Source organism: Apteryx mantelli, chromosome Z (assembly GCF_036417845.1).
Source record: "Apteryx mantelli isolate bAptMan1 chromosome Z, bAptMan1.hap1, whole genome shotgun sequence".
Taxonomy (NCBI): domain Eukaryota; kingdom Metazoa; phylum Chordata; class Aves; order Apterygiformes; family Apterygidae; genus Apteryx; species Apteryx mantelli.
The window spans coordinates 7,011,397-7,026,213 of record NC_090020.1 but is presented as its reverse complement, the minus strand read 5'-3'; the positions used below and the strand labels follow the sequence as shown (position 1 = coordinate 7,026,213).

At 41.1% G+C, this 14,817-nt stretch overlaps 1 protein-coding gene across 1 annotated transcript in view; it reads right to left on the bottom strand.

The window, feature by feature from the left end:
- Positions 1-12,526, bottom strand: part of RFX3 (regulatory factor X3) — a 124,689-nt gene extending 112,163 nt beyond the window's left edge. The window contains exon 1 of the mRNA XM_067315223.1: positions 12,452-12,526. The gene's annotated coding sequence lies outside the window, so the exon portion shown is untranslated. The remainder of the gene's footprint in view (positions 1-12,451) is intronic.
- Positions 12,527-14,817: the final 2,291 nt, after the last annotated feature.

Below are 14,817 nucleotides of genomic sequence, written 5' to 3'. Positions count from 1 at the left end.
GTCTAGGAAGTTCTGCTGTACAGCAAGAATCACAGGTAGGATCATAGTTCAGGCTAGCAGGGAGATCAGGTGATCTCTAGTCCAACCTTCTTCCCAAAGCAGGGTCAGCTGCGCAGTCCAACCAAATTGCTCAGGACTGTATACATTTGGGGCTCAAAAAGTTTCAAGGATGGAGACAGCATAATCTTTCTGGGCCCCTGATCAACTGCTAGACTGTTCCTGCAGGGAAAAGGTTTCTCGCTGAATCCAGTCTGAGCCTCCCTCATTTGAATTTATGGCTCTAGTCTGAGACTTTCTTGTTTGAATTTATGACCACCGTCTCTCATCCTCCCACCACCCACTGCTGTGAGGAGCCTGGCTCCATCTTCTTGAGGATCTCCTTGTACGTATTAGGGGGAGGGGGAGACTGCTGCTGTTCTCCAGACTGAACAAGCCCAAGTTCCTCAGCATCTCTTCACAGGAGTGTGTACTCCAGGCCACAACTGTCTTGGTGGCCCTCTGCTGAACTCATTCCAGTTTATCAGTCTTTCCTGTACTGACAGGAGAGGAGGATAACTGGAGCAATATCTAGGTGACTCCACGACCCCTCTAGGCAACCTGTTCCAGTGTTCAACCACACACACAAGAAAAAGAAAAAAAAAAGTTCTCCTTTCTTCAGGTGGAGATCCCTGTGTTTCAGGCTGTGCCCACTGCCTCTTGTCCTGTCACTGGCAACCATGGAGAAGAGCCTGGCTCCACCTTCTTTACTTTACTTCCCCCCCATCAGCTATTTAAAAGCACTGATAAGATCCCTCCTGAGCCTCCTCTTCTCCAGCCTAAACAGACACAGCTCTCTCAGCTTCTCCTCCGATGACAGACGTTCCAGCACCTACATCATCTTCGTGGCCCGTTGCTGGACTTGCTCCAGTATGTCCACGACTCTCTTGTCCAGGCAAGCCCAGCACTCCAGATGGGTCTCACCAGTGCGGAGCGGAGGGGAAGGATCGCCTCCCTCCATCTGCCGGCCACGCTCTGCCTAATGCAGCCCAGCACACCGCTGGCCGCCTTTGCTGCAAGGGCACACTGCTGCCTCATGGTCAACTTGGTGTCCGCCAGGACTCCCACGGTCTTCTCCACCAAACTGGTTTCCAGCCAGTCGGCCCCCAGCCTGTACTGGTGCACGGGGTTATTCCTCCCCAAGCGCAGGACTTGGCACTTTCCTTTGGTGAACTTCAGAAGATTCCTGTTGGCCCATTTCACCTCTCAAGGTCCCTCCACAGGTGAATGGCAGCACAGCCACAGTTCTGTATCATCTGCAAACTTGCTGAGTAAGGGTGCACTCAGTCCCCTCATCCTGGTCATTAATGAAGAGGTTAAACAGTACTGGACCCAGCATCAACCCCTGGGGGACACTACGAGTCACTGGCCTCCAGCTGGACTTTGTGAGGCTGATCATAACCCTCTCAGTCCAGCAGTTCAGACAGTTTCCAGTCCACCTCACTGACCATTTCTCTAGCCCATACTTTCTCAGCTTATCTATGACGATGTTATGGGAGACAGTGCTGAAAGCCTTGCAAAAGTCAAGATTAACGACATCCCCTTCATCCATCCAGCCAGTCATCTCTTCACAGAAGGCTATCAGTTTTTTTAAGCATGATTTCCCCTTCATAAATCCAGGCTGACTGTCCCCAATCATCTTCCTGTCCTTCACATGTGTGGAAAGGATTATTTCCTTCATCATCTTCCCAGAGACTGTGGTGAGGCTGACTGGCCTGTAATTCCCTGAATCCTCCTCCTTGCCCTTTTTGAGGAAAGAAGTGATATTTGCTTTTATCAAATCCTCTGGAATCTCTCCTAAACACTGTGGCCTTTCAAAGAGAATCAAGAGTGGCTTTGCAGTGACACTGGCCAGCTCTCTCAACACTTGTGGGTGCATCCCACCAGGGCCCATAGACTTGTGTATGTCCAGCTTGTTTAAGTGTTCCCTAACCTGATCCTCCTCCACCAAAGGTAAGTCTTCATCACTCCAGACTTCCCCTTTGGTCTCAGGGGCTCATAAGAGAAGTGTGGTGCACCTTCATTGTAAGAAGGAATGCACTTCCTAAGACCGTATGAAGTATGGTTAACAAACTGAGACTATCTGAGAACATCTTAGGATACAATACACTTCGTAAAGGAATGGAATTATAACAAGCCAATGATGTGAAAACTCTCAGTATTACAGCACTTGCATTATTTATGATGACGGGTAGCTCCAACTGGCAAGTCTGGACCACCCTGATTAAGAAAAAATGCCCTGCTACATGATTCTTATTCCAATGAAATTATTGCTGTAGATTTCTTTCACTCTTCAAGAAAGAAATGTATTTCCAAAAAAACCAGACAAGCAAACAGCATCTACAGTTCTTTTTGTTTCATGATAAACTTAACAGTTCCTGTCCTAGTCAGTTAACTGCTATAGCTGGAGTATAGAAAAAGTTTTTAAATAAGTACACAAAATATGAAATACACCAAGTATTTAATGTAGAAGAAATATGTTTTTAAAATGAAAATTCAAGCATTAGCAGACAAGAGCAGATTGTTGGGAAGTCAGAAGCACAGCAAAGATTAAATATATTATCAATCAACCTATCAACCTCCATTATTAACCACCAATCACATCTTCAAGCCATTTTTAAAGGATCTACGCCTTCCTATACAACATACTTCAGGACAAGTACTTCAGCACTTCTGATCAAAGCTTTTTTTGTATATACCTTCCTTCACTAAAGGCAAGCAAAAAGTAACTTTCAATTTCCTATCTGCCAGATTCATCCATTTTCCATCTTGGAAATTATGCCTTTCCCTCTATTATAAACTTTATTCTAAGCATCTGGTTATTTTCATTACAGAAAAAAAAATAAACTGCTGGTTCCAACTTGAACTCATTTGAGTACGTTACAGATGGCCAACCTGTAGATGTTTAGCTTCATTTGGCACTTGAGCAATTCAGCTGGGACTGGAGCAGTTACCATCCTTGGATCATAGCACGTAACCAGCAGCATGACTCTGCCGGGACTAGAACTTTTGTGTATCCCAAATCCATGACTGTGCTGAGGATAAAACCCATTAAGGGCTGCTGAGACTTACAGCACTGAGTTGTTCCAGGCCCCAACCATGTAAACCAATAAGCCATTCTGAAATCAAGCAGTGGGAGCCCTTAAGTGGCAGTTTTCCACATGCAAACTCATCCTGAAACTCCCCTTCATCTTAGTTGTCCGAAGTATGTTTGTGATATCACACAGACTGATACATGTGATATGTGGCCTTGTGACTCAGGCCACATAAACAATATATTTTCACAATCTTCATAAGGTCAAGAAGGTTGGTCACTGCACTGAAGTCACGATGCTATAGCTAGATCTCCCCTTAAGGCAAGAAATGTCATTTCCTTTGGATGTCAATAAGGATACAACAGAAATACATACTAAAAGGAGGAGAAAGCAGTGAAGATAATGAACACCATCAAGTCCTGTTAAAGACAGCAACCTCGACTCAGTGGTGCATATAAGGACCATGGAAGTTAAAAATGTTAATATCTGAAAGTTTAATCTTGATAAGAATACCCCCCCCACACACACACACACAAAAGTAATGATATAAGATGGTAATTGTAATCTGAGTATCCTAAACCACACAAACTCATAAAGTTGTATTGTGTAGCTACCTGACCACCTGGATGATTTGAAACAGTCTTGGCTACAGTATTGAAAAACACACTGAACAGGTGCAACTGAACCAGAAAAAAACAGAGCATTAAAAATACAAGGAGAAAGTCTGATCCATCAATCAGCATCAGTACTTGCTTGGTAAATTATGCTATTCATTGGTAGGACCAACTCTAATTCTCAGTCTACTGCAAATAAATGTTCTCTTGTTTTGACATAAGTTTGATAATGAAGGATACTTCAGTCACAGAATGTACTGAATTCCTTCTGCAAATGAGCCTGAGGTTTAGAAGACACTAAACATCTCTCATCTTCACAAAATACAGCAAAACTTGTATGGATTTACCTGCTCGTTATTGTTCCTGGAAATACCCTGTCAGGACTATTCTTACAGGAAAAAGAAATTTTAGAGAGATGGAGTAAAGTGGCATAACTGAAGATGACCTTCAACCAGAAGGCACCTGCAAAGCTGGAATGACACTACACCATGAAGAGTTGCTGTCCTCATCTTAGGTCATTGACACTTGCCTCACCTCAAAACCCAAAATGTGAGACGCAAGATTTCCTGGGACTGGATCAGGAACCGGATGCATATTTTCATGCTGCATCCCTCCATTCTAAAGCTGATGTTTTATTCCCTAAAACACCAGAAAGAATGGTCTAGTTCACAGAAGAATATGAAAGTTTTAGAAAAGACTTTTTCTAGAAGTCATAGGGAAATGTAATATTACAGAGTTATAGGGAAATGTATTACACAAGGTCTACTCTCAGGTGTTAAAAAGACTTCATATTTTTTTCATTTACTAAACCTGATAAAAAGCAATAAAATGAATATAAAATAATTATTTATAAGTTATTTTGCAACTTGCAATTCAACTGAAGTGGTTTAATAGAGAGTGGGCCAATTAAAATAGGACTGAGCCAATTACTAAAGAGAAACCTGCCTCCTGACATGACCTTAAGCTACCTCATGCTTAAGAAACTTAATGTGTCAATTTGACCGCCTGCCTAACAGCTAATTTGATAAGACAGCTGTTATGAAGATTGTTCAGCTGCCCCTCATTAGCCAAGGCTAATGTAACTTTGAAGACAACCAGGATTTTTGGCAGAAGTAATCCAAATGCTTTCCATAAATCATATTTTTACTTGATTTTATAAATGGGTGTAATATACTCTGTAGAGCTATAGATATTTAGTTAAACACAGATTAACATTCTACTACTTACCTGATACAAAAAATATGTATGATCAGATTAGTAGGTTTTTAATTGGAAAATTTGAGAAAATTTAATTTAAAAGTGGTGATGTAAAACAATTCTTTTTCCAAAGAAAACTCTTCTGAAAGCAGGCATGGGTTTTTAATCAAGGCTGGTAATTTCTCTTTTTTCTCTCTTTTTTTTTCCCCCTTTTTTTCCTGTATCTTCCCAAAATCTCCAAGAGACCCAATGCAAATAAGATTGAATCCCAGGAATAAATGTGGTATTTAAAAACTGTCATTAAAAAGATGAATGGCAATTATTTGTGTACAGCCACATGCATTTACTAATGAAGAATCACAATGTACATTTCAGCAACTGGGAACACTGAGTGGGAATCATTCTTCCTTCAGTAAGTTTGTAACTCAGCTGTCTCTCCTGCTTACGTCAAGTTACAGAACAATAAAGTAGAAAGACTCTAGTGAAGTTTTCTTCAGAAGACAGATCCTACTATAAAACAGCAGTTAGGGCTCTAGATGGAGACTGCCCAAAATTTTTTAAACGTGAACCTAAAATTTACATGACATTTTGACATAACATTTTAACATAAGATAGAAATCCTGATGTTCACCTGACATCATAAACAAGGTAATGGCAACAGAATTCAAATTTGTTACTTCTGCCCATCTATAAGGAATGGAGCTGGTCTTCCTTAGTAAATAGCAGTTACCTTTCTGTAGTCCTACTCATCTAAAATTTGCACTTGCAGATTGCACTCTCGGCTGTTAGCAGTGCAGAATGCTACCACAGGATGTGGAGGAAACAATTCAGATAATAGTATCGGTTGTAATAATAAAATAAATCTCATTTTCTTTAGATGATGGGACACAGACAAATAGTGGCTTTTGTAGATGCTATGTGAAAAATGTGCAACTACACCAAAAGGCATTAGCTCAAATTCACAATCATGGTCATCTAATCCACTAGCAAGTAAAACCTTCAGGTAGCCTATAAACATCCAACACTATTTTCAGAATAAGGGAGCTACTTAAGCAAGATTCCTCTCCCTTCTCCCCCCAAATTCAGGTACATTAGAAAGATAATCAGATCAAAGGTCTTTGGAAACAATATAGAATGCATCACCTGAAAAATCAACAGACATGAACCAGCTGATTTGAGCTTAAAAAAAATTTTTAAATTTTAGCTCCACAGAAACATAATGGTTATCTATAAACTTAATGACTACATTTTTAAGCAGTTCTGCCTCAGAATTTTATTACACTTTTTTCTTTATAAAGAAAGTATAGTTAATAACATATAAAAAGAAGAAATCAGATGAGGAAAAAAGCAGACCTTAGCTGAAGTAGAATAAACTGACTAAATGGCATGCAAAAGGTAACATAATGCACCTTTTTTAAGATCTGATTATTGCTATTTCTACTTTGCAATGTTTGCATCATTGACTTAAATGCACTGAGTTTCAGCATACAGAAAATGCCCTTGAAGTGGTACACAAGAGAAAATGCATGAGGTAATAAAACAGGCAAGGGAAGCTATTTGCTTGGTAAATAAACAGTGGCTTTCAGTTGTTCATTACTATTTGTAGTGTTAGTATCCAAATCTGAACAAAATCAAAGCCTTACAATGATGTCTATGGTGTATCCAAAGACATAGTTCTTGCCTTAAAGAGCTTACAAACTTATTTCAAATAAGACTCCAATAAGAAGGAAAAAAAAGAGCTAAAGAAACAGTACAATATCACTTGTACAGTCTACATGCATTATACAATGTCTACATGCATTACACATTTACTCAGAGAAGAACTAAAGAAGTATATTCAATGTACTAAGTCCATAGGTGGATGAATGACCTTTAAAAATACTGCCAGATTTTTTTCAGTTGTTAATAAATGAATAAAAGTCACAAAATGTTATAAGTACACTCCATCAAATTCTCTGATTAATATAGAATCTTTGATGTCCACACAGCATTGCTATAGGTATCATATAAGAATTTAAACAGGTAAGAAAGGTTATAAATAAGTTAGGAATTTATAAAGGAAGTCTGAATTGCTAGAATTTAAACTTCCAAGCCTCATTAAATTTTATATTACAACAGATTAAGCTCCTTTACTAAATGCAACTTACCATATACTACATCCATCATTTCTGGATTTTGGTTCACAAAATCTGAGGATGGCAAATCAAATACAAATAATTTACCACACTGTAGCAGGAAAAACAACTAACAGTAATGTGTAAAAACAAGCATTTTAAGATATACTATCCCTAGTCTTGCCTGCACCTTTTCATACTTTTCCAAAGGGAAATAACACTGAATGTTATCCAACCCCACACTAAAAAGCATTGCCTTATTAATCTTACAGTGTATAGAAAAATAACCGATATTATTAAACTACAGAAGTTCAGATGACAACATTTTAATCTGCCAGTATCATATACCACAGCGTAATTTTTGAAATGGAACCCAGGTGTCCTCATAAATATAGACAGGATACTGCTTCTTTACTGTTTCTTTTAGAACTAATGATTGATAGAGCAAGCTCTGCCTCCTTTGAAATTCAGAAGTAAAACTAGTAAACTTTAATCCCAATTTCATCCAGAAGGAGTTTCAGTGAGAAAGCAAAAACCCACATGTGGCAACACACTTTTAAAAAAGAATTTGACCATAAATAAAAAGGTGAATAAAACATGAATGTACATTTACCAATGAAAGTGTGTGTAACAGACAAGTGTGTAGTATTGTCTAACGCACAATTAAACCTCACTATAAAATGCATGAATTTCTTATGCAAATCCATCCAGTTTCTCAGAAGAGCAATAATTTACTTCAGTAAGTAAAACCTGTGTCAACTACATGCTGTACAGACACAGTTTATGGATAACTGTATGTTCAGTTTCAACGAACAGAGATTGTATATTGAGTGCATATATATAATGTAACAGTCAATTTACTGCATGTTTGTTTAGTATAATATTACCAATATAATAACATCTCGTTATATGGCAATGCATGAAAAAAAAGTAGAAAAAATGCAGCAAGATTTTTTCTAGACCTTATATACATTATCAGTGTATTTGAATGAAAGAATTTTTAGTATTTTTTCTTTTTCTATTTCAAATAGCACAGCACCCTCTGGTGCATCTACTAGAGGGAAAGTAACTGAGAATAAACTCCAGTTATTGTTATACAAAACATAAAGTGAAAAAAGGGAACCTCTAATAACAAAAGGGCACATGCCTAAGAAGCTTTAGAAATCAAATTTCAATTTCATTTTTTTCTTTGCCAATCTTTTATAGCTGAGCAAACTGTAACTGTTGAACAATAAAATGAAAAATAACAGGGATGTACTAATACAAAAGACAGAAGTCTGAAACTAATTCTGTGTTCTTAATAATAGGTCACTTTTATTAAAAAAAAATACTTAACATGTGATGTTTAGAAAAATGCAAAGGTCAATAATTAAGTGAAACAAAATGTTACATCCAGCTAACTTTTTGCTCTTGATCTTTCAAGCAGGAAAGTTATTAGGATTTCAGCTATTTACACATGCCATAAACTGCTAAGTTTCATGCCCAAATAGTTGTGGGTCCTTCTTTAAAAGTTTGATAAGAAAATAATATAAGAAGTAAAATATGAATATGTTTTATGGAGCATTTCAGGCTTTCATACAATATGTTAACTATTAAAACACATCTAGTCACAGAGAAAATTTCCTATAAAAGTACATTTTGCTAGTCACAAAAGCAGAGAAAGCCACCTGCTTTAGGCAGCTCTTTTGTAAACCTCTGGAAGTCTCAACACAATGAACATGAAATGAAAGTGACACCTGTTTAAATCAGCCATCTGTCCCTAACAAACTAGATTTAGTCAAATCAGACTATACACCATTCCTTAATTTTCCAAAACATGGGTATACATAGCACCTGTGAACAAGAGAAATATTGCCATCATTCATAACTATCCTTATTGGAAATATATTAAAAAAGTCAAACTTGTGACTAACAAAAAACCCACAACCTTAAATATTACCCTATACATTTTAAAAGCCTCATAAATTTTTCATTCCTCATTCTTAGTAAAAATAGTTTAATTAATAATTTAAAAATATACTTCTTTTGGTATTCTAGTATGGTCATTTGACAAAGAGTCTGATTTAAGAATGGAACTCCCATAACAAGAACATTACTGTACCACTAATAGTTTTTTTCTCCCTGTGTTTGAGGTACATTCATGATTTGTCATTTCAACTGAAAACAATCTTTCAAAAGAACATTAGAAGTCATATGTCTTAAATTTTTAAAAGTCTATTCCTTTTCTAAATATTCCACATGTCAATATCTGCAGCTAGTAAGGTTTTGGGCAAACTCCAGGTAAAAAAAACAAACAACAACTAATTTGGAATATTACAAGAGGGAAGCTTTTCATAAGGGGAAATAGAAGTAAAGCATGAAGACCAGAAACACTAACTAAAAAAACAAAAGAAACTACAATGATAAAAGATTAGCATCCTGGTTATATTTCAAGTAAGAAGAAAACAATAGCATCCTTCCCTTTCAACGTAAAGTTTAATAAATAGAAAGAAACAGTAAGATTTATTTCTGAAGACAGTACTGTGATTCACAAACTACCGTAGCTGTAGAAAACATGAAATTTGATAGTACTAACAAAGCCAGACATAATTGTCAGATAAAACACCTTGTTTTTAAACTCTGTAACAGCATTGTACCTTTGATTCCCAGTTCATTTATTTTCACTCCATCACTGAAAAGATCTCCCCACACTAGCACAACGTAAGTTAGCTGATTAAAAGCACAATGCAGCATACAATCCAGAAAGGATCATTAGGATATGTTGAAACATAGTTATTTAGCTACACAGTCCAAACCATGAAAACAACCAAATAAAAATCACAAAGCCACTTATTTTCAAGAGACTGGTCAGCATCACAAACATCTACTATTCTGATAGCTAAGGGCTTTAGGGAATCAGAATGCAAAAGGCAGATCTTGTCTATGATCAGTAAAATATTGCAGAGAATAAGTGTCAATAAACAGAGGTGATATGGCTATATCATTATTTTCCAAAATGTTGCCACTGCCTTAAGCAAATATAGCTAAATAATACTAAAAAGTCTTTGTTTTTTAAACAAGACTATGTACTTCTAATTAGAATTTTTAAGAAACATCCATACTCCTCCTCAAAGAGGCAAACAGAAGGTTTGTCTCACAGCCTGTGCAATTTTCTTTGCTCACAGGGGTCTGGATGCATGTTCTTCAAAGACAGATCTCAATACCCAGAAGGAATTCCATCCTGAATAGGACTCTGTCCTGCGGTAATAGGGCTGCTCAAGTAGGGCATGGCGCAGAACTGATATCTATCTTTCGAAGAACACAGATGTAAGGAATGATTTCACAACCAACGAATCACAAAATAAACTACCTGATAAAACTAGTATCAACTACATTAAGATTCAAATGTGCCATATAACTGATATAGTACTACAACCTACTGAATGCATACAGACATATCTGACTTCATACTCACACTGATAATTCTTAATGTCCTTAAAGCTTATTTGACAGCAGTGCCTAGAAAACTAGCATTCAATGTTTTCATCTTGAAAAAAATCACAAGATGAAAATGTAGAGACCTAGAGACCTCTGGTCAATGCCCAAAATGTATTCTCTGTTACATAGTTGACCAGTGAAACATACATTAAAAAAAAAAAAAAGAAAGAAAGAAATAGCAAGAGGGATAAATCCAATATGTCTTAGCTCAAGAAATATTAATATCAACAATGCACAAACTATTTAGCATATTTTGTACTTGAGAGGCACTTGGAAAAATTGACGCTGTTACATTCTTTGGCAGTTCCAAGGCAAGATAACCAATAAATTCTAGCTGACATTGCAATGAGAAGCCTTGTATTTGATACAGAGCATTAGCGATGTAAATATAGAAAAAGTATATGTACTGTTGTAGGTTTGGGGTTTAAAAACAACAAAAACATTATTTTGAATATATTTTTCCTTAATAATTTTATTAAAGCTATAAGGAAATAAATAAGTCATCACTTTAAAAGCAAAAAACTTTCAAATCACACTGACAGGTGATTTAACATGTCGAGGAGGACAGTGCAACTGGTATGAAGATGTTAAAAGAGAATTTCACTGCCATAATGATATATCAAAAATATATTTTGTCCAAAAGAATAATTAAGTATATAAAATATGATTTGCTTACTCAGGCAATACAAATCTTTAGATCTTAAGCAAACACAAAAAAGATGAAGAAAACAAGCATTTGGGATTCAAAAAATGAAAAAAAATTCTTTATGAGTAACATGATTTCTATTTCGAATTGAGAGGGGAAAAAAAATGCCTCTCCTTTTCCCTTCCTCCCCAAATATCTTCTTGAAATACAGTAGCAATAACAAAATCCCAAAGCAAATTTTTCTACTATTCTTTCTTTCCTCTGCTGTTTAGCACACAAACTTGCAATCACAATGAAATGTCTTGGATTTCATTCACTGTGAAGAGTTGAAGGCAACCGAGATGGGTACTCTCCCCAGCCATCTCCACATGAACTCTGTGTGTATAAACTACCAAGCACACATGCACTGTTCTGTACTACATTGACAGTACAGAAGCATCATTTAAAAGATAACCCCCAGCAGAAGGACAGTAAAAAGAAAAAAACTTGCTACTCTGTGTGCGAATAGGCAGGGGTATTATTGGATAAACGGGAAAGCACTTTACAATACAAAGAAAACACAGCTTGCCCTAAAATCGTCAGTGACATTAATTATGATGAAAAGAAAAAATAACTTAGCCACAAAAAGCACAGAAAAGTAATCGCTAGCACATGACTGCTGTTAAAAGATATAGAAAGTTTACGAACATCTGCACCTATAGCAGTCATGACAAATCAGAACAAGGCCCGATAAGTGAAAGAGGAACCTTTCCCTCTGCACCCCCCCGGCCCGGCTTCTCGGTGTGCTACAGAATCCATCCCTAGCTGTTTCTTTCCTCCCACCTCCACGCTTTTTTCCGGCTTTAAAGCAAGTAATCTTAGACTGTGGCCAGAGGCTGCTTCCCCCGAACCCCTCCATCCCCCCACTCGTGTAAACAAGAGGCCAAGGGAGACGCATACCCACCGCATCCACGCGATCGTCCTGGAGACCCCAGAAGCGCGCCGCTGCCCCTGCCATGGCCAAACCCGGCTCGCTCTCCGCTCCGCACGGCCGCAAGGCCCCCTCCCCGCCCAGCGGACACCCCCATCCCCGCTCTGCCGCCCAGCCGCAGAGTGCGCCCGCAGACAGCGCAGGCCGGCGAGGGGGGAGGCAGCAGAGCAGAGGAGGGAAGCAGAGGGGGGTGCAAGCAAGCAGCCGGCAGGGAGACCCGCGCTCCTCTCGCTACACCTCGATCAATGGTGCAGCCCAGTGGAGCAGCCCCAGCCCGGATGCTGCCAGGAGGGGGGGAGGCAGAGGTTGGGGGGGAGGGAGAGAGGAGGGAGGGCAGGCGGGCGCCCAACGAGCATATTCACCTGGGCTGTGGAGGACTGTGGTGGTGTTCCTGCTGTTGTTGTTGCTGCTGGTGGCTGTTGTTGTTGTTGTTGTTGTTGTGGGTGATGATGAGGAAGGGGGTGAGGATGGGGGTGAGGAGCAGCAGGAGGAGGAGGAGGAGCAGGAGAGGAGCGGTTGTTGTTGATGGGTAACAGTCGCCAGGACTACGGTGACTATGGCGCTTGATTCACAAGGCAACGGTTGCTATAACTCACAAAAGGGAGAGAGCGAGCGAGAGAGGAGGAGGCGGCGGCCCAGCCGGAAAGGCCCGGAAGAGGCGGCGCCTCCCTGACTGACGGCGCCGAGGGCCCGCCAGGCGCCGGGGCGGGGCGCGGCGCGGCGCCGGGGACCGCGGCCGGGCCACCCCCGCGGGGCTGCTGCGGCGCCCTCGGCCGGGCCGCGGGGGCCGCGCGGGAGGGCGCCGGCCCCTCGCCCCTCCGCGCCGCCGGGGCTGTGGGCTGCCCGCCGCGGCAGAGCGGGGCCGCGGCGCAGCGGGTGGGTGAGGCGCGCGGCGCCGCAGGGGCGGCCCCGTAACGGCCACTAACGGCCGCGCCGGGCCCCGCCGCGCGGGGGGCGTGGCCGGCGGGCAGCGGCCTGCGGCCTGGGCCGGGCCCGCGGCCGCGCCGACGCCATATCCGGCGGGCGGGGAGGCGCCGCAGGCCCCCGGATGCGGGGCGGCAGCGGCCGCGGAGCGCCACCCGCCCGCCCGCCAGCCAGCCGCGGGGGTCGCGTTGCTGCGGCCTCGGCTCGGCTCGGCTCGGCTCGGCCCGGCCCGGCCCGGCCCGGCCGCCCAGCGGCGCAGCAGTCCCGCCCGGCGCTCGCCCTAACGCCGCCCTCCCGCACCTCCGCTTTCCCTGGGGAAATGGCTGTGAGGAGCCGCCGGCGGGGAGGGGAGGGGGGGGCGCCGCCATTTTGAGGCGGGAGCGACGATGGCGCCGGGGCCGTTGACAGCTCCGCCGCGCCGCCCGGGCGCCTCGTGTCCCGCTGGGCCTCACCCGCCGGCTTGGGCGCCGCGCCGGGACGTGGCTGTGGGAGGCCCCCGTTTCCCCCCCGCGGAAACGTGTCTCTGCTTCTTGTAGGTGTGGGTGTTTGGGGAGCGGGCAGCGCGGAGCCTTGCGTGGTGTCCTGGCGGTGTGCACTGCGCGCGTGTAAGGGCCGCTGCGATCCCCCGTGTCCCTGCGCGTCCCTCCTTGCCGCTCCGGTCTGGCCTGCAAAAGACCTGCACAACTCTGTATATGCACAACTCTTGCTCTCCCTGTAGCTGGTAATGCTTGCCTATGTTTATAAACTGTGTAACTTCCTCATGAGCGCTTCATACATGCTGTTTCTCTATTATTTGCACATGGTTTGGCAATCCTGACTTCTTTTTTTTATATAGCTGTATGCATAAGCACCTGACAATCACTTCACATAGGCTGCAATTACTTCATTACACTTGTGCCTACAGGTACAGATTGAAATTGTACCTTCATATCGCAGAAGCATTTGCAACCCATTAATAGATTTACTGCAATTTTCAGGACTTATGTAATCTTCATCAGAGCCATAACAACTACTTAAAAATACTGAAATCTAAATACATAAAACCTTCTTGATTGACAGAGCCATATGTAACAGAATAATCTTGAATTAGTAAAATGATGCATTTTTCTAGGTGAAGGTATGCCCTACTACTTTATTCTGTAGAACTAATCCTGAGATGCTAAACTAATAACTGCTCCACTAGGATCTTACATCTCACTGGATCTCTGGGATGGAAAAGCTCACATTCATCTACAGTAGTAGCCTTGTCAGTCAGAAACATTAAGATGAGAGACAACAATAAACAGTCTAACTGACTAACAGTGGATAGTAATTTATTTAATCAGTCAGTTCATTTGAAGACAACGTCTGTTTTGATACACACCTTTCATCCTGTCTGTCCAGGAAATACAAGTAGTTCTATTTAGCTGATAATACATCAAAAGTTTTGAGGACTTGTATATTCATTGAATTCTGTATTTCATCTGAATAATGGAAAGGATATTTCTAAAGATTGGACACTGAATATTTAACCTACTAAAACCACTGCCAGAGAAGTGTTTCTCTAATTCCATGTTAATGCTATAGCAACCTTTATATCATCCATGATGGTTAAGAAAGTATTTACCCCAAAGTTTGTTCTTTTTTATACTGTACTGTCTTTTTGTTCTGTCAGTTACCATTTGCATGCTTATTTGCTTGGCAAGATCAACAGGGTAAGCTGTGGTAAGTGCTATAAAGTTGAGAGATAAAAGGACTGGGTTGTTGATTTGTTTTCTCAAATCATGGAACTTTATGTGCCTATATTCTTTGAAGGAACAAATCA